Source organism: Eurosta solidaginis, chromosome 5 (assembly GCF_040869045.1).
Source record: "Eurosta solidaginis isolate ZX-2024a chromosome 5, ASM4086904v1, whole genome shotgun sequence".
In the NCBI taxonomy this organism is placed as follows: domain Eukaryota; kingdom Metazoa; phylum Arthropoda; class Insecta; order Diptera; family Tephritidae; genus Eurosta; species Eurosta solidaginis.
This window is the reverse complement of record NC_090323.1, coordinates 38956253-38966520: the sequence shown is the minus strand read 5'-3', so window position 1 is coordinate 38966520 and position 10268 is coordinate 38956253. Positions and strand designations below refer to the sequence as shown.

General features: G+C 34.7%; 2 non-coding genes across 2 annotated transcripts; one reads left to right on the top strand and one right to left on the bottom strand.

Moving 5' to 3' along the window:
* Positions 1-2047: 2047 nt before the first annotated feature.
* On the bottom strand, positions 2048-2129 carry TRNAS-AGA (transfer RNA serine (anticodon AGA)). The gene has a single exon. It is a non-coding gene; the product is annotated as a tRNA-Ser (tRNA).
* A 2663-nt stretch (positions 2130-4792) lies between these two features.
* On the top strand, positions 4793-4874 carry TRNAS-AGA (transfer RNA serine (anticodon AGA)). Its single transcript has one exon. It is a non-coding gene; the product is annotated as a tRNA-Ser (tRNA).
* The last annotated feature ends 5394 nt before the right edge of the window (positions 4875-10268 follow it).

Here is a 10268-nt window from a genome sequence, read left to right as displayed (position 1 = left end):
TCGCCCCTCGGCAGTGTTTGGCGAGCACTCCGAGTATATTTCTGCCATGAAAAGCTCTCAGTGAAAACTCATCTGCCGTGCAGATGCCGTTCGGAGTCGGCATAAACCCTACTTGTGTCCCGTCCCGCCAATTTGTAGGACAGATTTAAAGGAGCACGACGTGAATTTAAATAGAAGCTCGCCCTAAATTCTCTTCGGATGTTATCGCGCCTTACATATATTTTTATTTTTTATTTCGAAAAGTTATCGATTTTTTTAGGAAATAATCGATTCGTTATCAAGAAGTGATCTATTCGTTATCTAAAAATGATCGGTTTGATATCGAAGTCTTATAAATTGTTTGAGATTATGAACAAGTTGACAGCGTTGGACAAGTTATCGGTTTATTATCGGCGAGTTATCGATAACAAAATAGGCGACTCATCTTATTACATTTTCTTATGTTAACTCAGTATGTATATTTTTTTCTGTTATAATCCCCTCGATGGTTAATTTTCTAGCCGTATGCCTGGATGTGTACACATTGAACTTTACAAGTACTTGGAACTGGTCCTAATTCTGGTTCATTACTGTGCGAAATCGGATTAAAAGCTGAAGTGGTAAGGAATCCTTTAAAATGAGTACAGCATATTCAACTAAAGGTCTAAATCATCTTGCTTTTATGCTGATCTTAACTAGCTCTATATGGTTTTGGTCTTTTTCTCAAAATTGTCATAAGGTCCAATGCAAGTTTCCTAAATGGCCATAAAGTCATATTAAGAAAGGCTGAGAAGTCAATTGGCCATATTGGAATGGTCATAACGTTAACTGACCTTTGATCAATATTCTTATGTCACCACAACGACCTAGAAGGTTAATATGACCATATCAAATCGTTTCTCAGGTTATAAAAGTACAAAAAAAAACATTTTTGATAGCTGCTGTTTGGGAACGCAAAACTGCAAAAATTCAGCACACATATCTTCTCACTCATACCCTCTTTGTATTGTTTTACGGGATATTTCGAAATCAATTCAGGTCTTACTCATGCTCGTTTCGGGATTATTGTTGAAATGATTTCCGATCTACTTCAGGATCATAGCAACATATTTTTCAAATTTTTCCTGAATAATTCTAGGACTATTTCAAGATTAGTTCGAGATTTATAAACTACATGTATATAATATATGTACAAGCACTTTCGGGCTCTGGATAAATGGGCGAATGATGTCTGATCCGTTAAATTTTAAGGCTTAAGAGATCAGCTGGGGAAATTTCAGTGCAATTTCGTATTGTTTCTTGGACTACTTTGGGACTTACTCGAAATGGATTTTTCTATGGTGTTGATACTTATTCGGGATCAGTTAGGTTATTTGCGGGATCACCTCGGCTCTACTGCGATTATTACGAGACCATTTGAGTCCTAAGGCTTAAGAGATCAGTTGGGTGATATTTTCAGAACAATTTGGTATTGTTTGTCGGACTACTTTGAGAACTATTCCAAATGGCTTTTTGTAATGATGTCGATACTACTTTGGGATCAGTTAGGGTATTTGAGGTAACAGAGAGTATAAAAGTAGCGCAATCTGAGGAATGAGGAATCTGTTTGATTTTAAAACGCTTTAGCGAAGTAGGCGATAATTGCAATTGTGAAGTACTACTCCCACAGTAGTCTAAATAAACAACGTTTCGTTATACTGAATATTTCAGTTATTTATTCGACATTTCAGAGATTTGAACGTTAACAGAAGCTGCAAAATAATCAGGAATCCCCCAAAATTAATACAATATTTATTCATAAGCACTAGTATTATGTATATACGATGTCATTTTCTCGTTATTCACCAGCCTCTTTTTTCAACCCAAACTATCGTTTAAAACTGCTGAAGAAAAAATAAAATTTTTTTCTGTGAAATTTTCTAATTTAGATACAAATATACTTACATACGTAAATATCTGCATATATAAACATATGCTGACTAGATATTATGCGCATTAGGGTGCTATAATTAATAGGTAATATTTTTGAGCCAATTCATCAAAATAAAAACCATCCTCAGTTTTCTAACGCAGTCGGTAGGATTCGAACCTACGCTCCCAGAGGGAATCTGATTTCTAGTCAGACGCCTTAACCGCTCGGCCACGACTGCTTGCCTGTCATAATACAAAGACTTGCTTATAAAATGATAAATAATTAATTGGCCAAAAAAAAGCTCGTATGTGAGCTTGTGTGTGCAGCAAAATATGACAATAAAGAAGTTGCTTTGACCTTTCATCGAAATCGTTACGGTGTGTTCAAAGACTACGCCAAAATTTGCACCGATTTTTTTTTTATTAGGGAATTCGAAGAAAAATATCTTAATATTATTTTATAAAAAATCGTACAAATGTCTCGATTTTCCTGTAATTCGATACAGGCGTACCTACTTCAATGGCTTATTATTTGAGAGTATTTTATTTTCGGAAAGTTGGTACAGGGATACCTCTTGCGTATGTTGTTTAATAGGCGGTTATATCCAATTGAATTTTTTTTGCTCTTCAAGGAAATATTAAACTTTGAAGAAAGTAGATTGTTGTATTTGAAGAAAAACTTGAAGTACTTTAAAATAAAAGCATATTGTTTTATCAAAACTCAACCGATTACACACAAACATATCCGTACCACCTGAGAAGACGGGTGCCAATGCATATTCGTAACATTTTCTTTTTATAATTTGATATAAAAAAGTTACATACATGCACACCTACACTGAAAGAAATGGTGCTAGTAAAATCAACAAATTGGTTCTGTTGTTCTTGACTTAACGGAGATTCAGTGAAATTGATCGAATTATGGTTAATTCGACCGAGTTCTTTGTCAAGCGAACAAATTAGTTTAGTCCTTTCGACAGAAGAGAAATTGTCGCCCTTAAGTTAACAAAATTTTGTAAAATTGACAGATTCGCAATCAATCTAACTGATTTTTCTGTTAACAAAACTGATCTTACAGGTCATTTCAACGGCGATCAAATGTCAATACATGACCGAATTTCAAAGAGAATTTTAGGCTCACTGCGCTCTCTACTTTGTACTTATAACGATGGTGCCACTTGTTAAAAAAAGAACACCAAAATAAGAAAACTATCAAATCGAAAAAACACACAGAATGGGAAAACAACAAAAAGCTAGTTTTTCAGTTATCAATGCAAAACGAAAAACCCCTTTTTTGAATTTACTGTGCAAAAAATTATGAGATACCGGGACACCTATCTATCGGGTACAATTTGGCAACTTCTCGTCCAAGCGAAATGCAAAATTGCGCCCTCTTGATGCAAAAGTTTTGCTTGAACGAACAGGATTTTTCCAAAGTTAGTAACATTTTGTCCAAGTTTTTATGAATTTTCACTCACGCGAACGAATATAATAAGATAATAAAAAAACAAAATAAAAGTTTGAGTTGTTTTGGAAGCGTTTCAACTTAAAGTGTTGCGAAAATTAAACTTGCCCAATTACATGTAAAGTTACTTCAGTGGTGAATTACCTTCCTGCGATTTGATTCTTTACTTTTCTATAACTTACAAGTTCTCTTTTTAAAATGTTACGTCAAACATTTCTACTACAAGTTTTGTTCGAAACAATCAAGTGTGGCAACTACATGCCAGGGAAGAAATTGAGAATGAGCTGAGCTGCAACTGAAAGAATTCAGAATCAGTTTTGTGACTACTATTTTAATTTCTATATTCATATGCATGTATATGTAGCAAGCATGCGTATTTATGTATTCACATATTTACGTATTTATATGGCGGCCGCCGTGGTGTGATGATAGCGTGCTCTGCCTACCACACCGAAGACCCTGGGTTCACGCCCCGGGAAAAGCAACATCAAAATTTTAGAAACAAGCTTTTTCAATTAGAAGAAAATTTTCTAAGCGGGGTCGCCCCTCGGCATTGTTCGGCAAGCACTCCGAGTATATTGCTGCCATGAAATGCTGTCAGTGACTCATATGCCTTGCAGATGTCGTTCGGAGTCGGCATAAAACAAGTAGGTCCAATTTGTAAGAAAAATTAAAAAGGAGCACGACGCAAATTGGAAGAGAAGTTCGGCCTAAAATCTCTCGGAGGTAATCGCGCCTTACATTTATTTATATATTTATATGGCAACATATGTAGGTACTTTAATAAAAAACTGTCGCAACAAATTTTTTTGTTCATTTGACTACTAAAACGGTCAATTACGAATCAACGATTTGTGCGCAGTTGATTTAACATCTTGTTGCGATGGATAAAAATTTACAGAAATTTCGGTTGAATTGACCCGTATTTCGGTTGATTTTACCAATCTTTTCTTTCAGTGTACAATATAAGCTAATATAAGAGTGGTAAAAACGTTTTGAGTTACAAATCTGGAGAGAGATATATGCTAATAATTCGAATTCCCATGCGATGCCGTACAATTTTAATTTTTTATAATTTTAAATACCGTTACATCAAAATAAAGCTCAAATAAATGTTCCCTAAATAATTTAGGTGGAAGATCGAACTTTTGAATGAGCTAAATTTCGAGCTCCTTAAATTGAAAATTATTAATTTTCCATAAAACATCAGAAGATGAAACACGACTTCAAAAAAATATCACCCAAAATTGAAACACCCTAATCTGGACACATATTCTTCTCGAAATTTATATCTGTTAGCAATCAATTGGGTTGTCTGTCTTGCTGCATAGTTTTCCGTTGTGTTTAATGTGCACTAAAATGCTTGCATATATAGAAAGTTCTTTATATTAATATTCTCAGCCAATTGATCGGCAAGCTTCCGTATTACCTCAACAAGCAGTCGTGGCCGAGCGGTTAAGGCGTCTGACTAGAAATCAGATTCCCTCTGGGAGCGTAGGTTCGAATCCTACCGACTGCGTTAGCAAACACAGGCTAGTTTTTTTTTTTTGTAAAAAACTGATTTATTTAAAGTTAGTTTTTTTTCTAAAATAGAGAACAGCAAAAACATAATTAAAAATACTTCAAAAATAAAAAAAAAATTAAAAATAGACAAAAAAATCTAATTACAAGTTACAGAACAATAGTTTTTTCAAAAAAAAATTATTCGTGCTGAGACCACATGGGGGCGAGCAAAGTGCTAAATATTTTTAATATTTTAATATTTTTAATACCCTATACGCTTATTATGGCGCTAAAAAATAGCGAACTGATAGTTGACTATTTAACGGAATCCCGATAAGTAGCTCATTTCTAGTTAACTACAAAAAGTGAGCTATAAATTGGTCGGAAAGTCGTATAAGGTTGCTATGCACAGAGGAAAATGAAATAGCGCAGTCTTTGAATGACTATTTCATTGATAGTATATTGGAGATTAGCATGAATATTCCTACTTCTTTTAGTAATGAAGGTACTATAGATGAGCAAAATGGCCGTAACGTTTTTAAGTTTCAGAAAGTTTCCACTTCAGAGATAGTTGATATAGTAAGTAAGTTTAAAAATAAAATTGGAGGGAAGAAACTTGTGTCGGAAGGAGTCGTTAAAGATTCCATAACGTATACAGGTTTTTTCTATTCTCAGCTTGTTAATGAGAGCTTAGATAAAGGTCTCGTTCCTAGTTTATGGAAATCTTCTATAGTTGTGCCATTAGAAAAAGTGAAAAATACCATCAAAGCTGAGGAGATAAGACCTATTAACACGTTACAATGTGATGAAAAAATTTTGGAAACAGTGGTAAAAAATCAGCTGGTAAAATATTTAGAAGATAATGTAATTATTATACCTCAACAATCTGGTTTTCGAAAAAAACATTCATGTGAAAGTGCTTTGAATTTGGTTTTAGCTAACTGGAAAGAAGACTTAAGCAGGAAAAAACACATATTAGCTGTGTTTTTGGATTTAAAGCGTGCATTCGAGACGATCGACCAAAAATTAATGCTGAAAAAGCTTTCTTGCATTGGTGTTTCTGGTATAGAACTAAAATGATTTCAAGACTTCCTAATTAACAGATACCAAAGAACAGTGATTGGAACGTCCGTATCGGATAAAAGGGAGGTACCTGTTGGTCTACCTCAAGGGTCTGTGCTGGCACCCATAATGTTCAATATATATATTAATGATATAACTAGCTCCATTAAGCACTGTGAAATAAAATTGTTTGCTGATGATACATTGCTGATGATAAGTGGGAACAATATTACTGAAATATATGCTAAGCTACAAGAAGATCTTAACAGCGTATATGGTTGGTTATGCGTAAACAGACTAAAAGTGAATGTCAATAAAACGAAATTTATGGTTATATCTAGACGCAATTTTCAAAACAATGAGCTACAAAACTTAAATATAAATAACGAACTAATTGAAAAAGTCAGCATTATAAAATACTTGGGAATAAAAATAGATGATAAGCTGAATTTCAACGAGCACGTGGATTATACGGTAGGAAAAATAGCGAAAAAGTTATATTTTACACAACGAACCTCCAAATATTTAAATAGAAGGTATAAAATCATCGTCTACAGATCTATAATCGAACCTAATTTTATTTATTGCCCAACTATATTTTTCATCTTGCGAAATAGTCAGATATACAAGCTACAAAAGCAACAGAACCGCGCTATGAGATTCATTCTCAAAAAACGGTATGACACACCTATCAGAGACATGCTATGCTCTCTTAATTGGCTTAGCATTAGACAGCAACTTTTTTATTATACCATAAAATTTATTAAAAACATAATAGAAGGAAATTTGCCTGCGTATTTGAGGACTAATATAAAATATGTAAAAGATGTGCACTCTGTAAATACTCGTAATAAAAATGATTTTAATCTGCCGGCTTATAAAACTGAAGCAGACAAATGTAATCTGTATTATAAAGGTCTTAAATCATATAACGAACTACCGATTGATATTAAATCATGTCATTCCAATAAATTTAAACAAAAATTGTACAATTATTGCAGAACACTACCAATTTAGTGCTGGACAGGCGGACTTCCATAGCATCGATAGAAGTGCAGCGAAACTATACTGCTGTGTAGCGCCAAGACTTCCAAGCTCTTGTGCGCATACAAAAAAGGTTGCCGAAGCACATACTGAAACGCATCACTCGATTAACTCAGTGCATCGCCGTGCAGATGTTGCCTTCGCGCTTTACTAACATGCGTAAAATGCCTACATACTACATAATCACAACGCTTTGTTCGCATGATCTGGAAGTCTCCCATCCATAGTACTCCAAGGTAGGACATAGATGTAACTATTCTAGATTGCATAGTCCAGAAGATAATTATAAACATGTAAAATAGATTTAAGTTAGGCTTAGGAAAGCCGTAATAAATAAATACATTACATTATATGGCAGCCACTGTAACTAATAGTATGCTTTTAAGGTGAGTACCTCCCTTACGACTCAACGTCATAGTGTTAAAACACAACGGATCTAAAACTATCAGCACCATGTTCCCAACCTAAACACTTCATAGCCGAATCATTAATACCAAATTAACTTTCAATCGGGTGTGCAATCACAAGGTCTCATCTTAGTAGGATACGGAGTCTATCAAAGCTTCTTACCATTTTGAGGATAATGGCATCCGGTTGCAAGGTAAACTACACCTCGAGATTCATTACCAGATACATGATACAATTCCACAATTTTAATACAAATATTAAGGATGTGTTTACAGCCTTTCAGTCGCATTGAAATGACATGTCCGTTCGCTTTAGAATAAGGGGCTTTACAGCTGGTAATCACATACACCCTAAATTCAAATGACAACCTAGTAAGGTATTGGGAAAAATACCGAAATATTGATGTTTGAATTCAGAACCCTTCATAGTTTTATGAAACACTCTGCGACCAGGGGCTTTATAAGTAATTAGCATTGTTTTTATACCCAGCTGTACTAGTACACAGGGTATTATAACTTTGATTGGATAACGGTTGGTTGTACAGGTATAAAGGAATCGAAATAGATATAGACTTCCATATATCAAAATCATCAGTATCGAAAATAAATTTGATTGAGCCATGTCCGTCCGTCCCTCTGTCCGTTAACACGATAACTTAAGTAAATATTGAGATATCTGAGATATTGAAAATGAGCGAAATCGGATGATAACCACCCCCACCCCACACAAAAAACCTGATTATTTAGTAAATAATACACCTACATGTTGAAATTTGACGTGTGGACTGATATTGAGACTCTTGACTCCATGTCCGTCCGTCCGTCCGTCTATCCGTTAATACAATAAATTGAGTAAATATTGCGATACCTTCGCCAAATTCGGTCACAAGCTTATCTAGACCCAGAATTGATTGGTATTGAAAATGAGCGATATCGGATGATAACCACGCCCACTTTTTATATATATAACATTTTGGAAAACAAAAAAAACCTGACTATTTAGTAAATAATACACCTAAAATGAACTTGAAATTTGACGTGTGGACTGATATTCAGACTCTTGATAAAAATTTGAAAAAATTTTTTAAAATGGGCGGGGCACCGCCCACTTGTGACAAAATCAATTTTACAAATATTATTAATCATAAATCAAAAATCATCAAACCGATCTTAACAAAATTCGGCAGAGACGTTGCCTTTACTATAAGAAATGCTTTGCAAAAAAATTTACGAAATCGGTTAAGGACCACTTTTATATAAAACATTTTTAAAAGGGTCGTGAACGAATAATATAAGCTATATCTTTGCAAAAAAGAGCCTTATATCAATGGTATTTCATTTCCCAAATGGATTCATAACAATAAATAGGAAAAACTTCAAATTTTAAAAAATGGGCGTGGCACCGCCCCTTTTATGACTAAGTAATTTTCTATGTTTCGGGAGCAATGACTCGAGGAAAAATTAGTTCAGAATAGAACCATATGAATATGTATTGCGCAGCCTTGTAACACTATTAAGCACACAAAACAAACAAGAACAGCATTTCAAGTGTGCAGCTGGGTATGTAATGTTCGGTTTCACCCGAACTTAGGCTTCCTTACTTGTTATTTTAGATCAGTACCCATGTTGGTTTTAAACGTTTCTAACGAGACCCGTACACGCTGAGTCTTACTTATGAGTCAGTTGGATGACTTATTTTCTTTAGGAGGATTATTATCTTATAGCTTTAAACGAGCAGTTCTTGTTTGTTTGTATAGCCGAACGATCTCGGGAACGGCTCAACCGATTTAAATGAAGTTTGGCACAGAGATAATGTATCACCTTCTAAGACTTTCTACCTAGGTGTTGCCACTCAGAATATTTCACAAGGTTGACACTTAAATAAATAAATGTAAGGCGCGATAACCTACGAAGAGATCGAAGGCCGAGCTTCTCTTCCAATTTACGTCGTGCTCCTCTTGATTTTCCCTATAAATTGGCCGGACGGAACCTACATGTTTTATGCCGACTCTGAACGGCGTCTGCAAGGCAGATGAGTTTTCACTGAAAGCTTTTCATGGCAGAAATACACTCGGAGCGCGTGCCAAACACTGCCGAGGGGCGATCCCGCTTAGAAAAATTTTCTTCTAATTGAAAAACCTTATTTCTAAAATTTTAATGTTGCTTTGCGCGAGCCCAGAGCATACGGTGTGGCAGGCGGAGCACGCTACCATCACAACACGGTGGCCACCACCTATTCGAATTTAAAAAAAAATTGCATGAGATATGCCGATATGAGGATCAAACGAAAGGTATTTCACTCCGCATTACAATAGGGACATTTTTGAGTAGGGTTGCCATCTAGGGTTGCCACCTATTCGAAATTAAAAAAAATTGCATGAGATATGCCGATATGGGTATCAAACGAAAGGTATTTCACTCCTCATTACAATAGGGAAATTTTTGAGTAGGGTTGCCATTTAGGGTTGCCACCTATTCGAAATTAAAAAAAATTGCATGAGATAAAACGGCATCTAACCATTTAAGTACTAACGAACAGATGGCGCTTAGGGAAGTAAGTTGACATTTAATTAAATTAATGATAGTTGTCATTCGTGAAATTTACAAGTTTTTGGAATGTAATAAAATTGTGAGACTTTCATAATGTATAACTAAAAAATGTTTGAAATTAATAATTCGGCGCATGAAGATACTCGACCTAAATAACTTAGTTCTCTAGTGAAATCGAGATTGTCATAGCAGACCCTTATACTATAGGCTGGAATTACCCATTTCAAATTTTTCATTCCAGTTCATTGTGCGGTTAGAGTGTGATATGTTTTTGAAATCTATTTTTAAGGAAATCAAATATTGGTAAGTAAAAATATATAATATATGTACATATAAAAAAAGTGGAG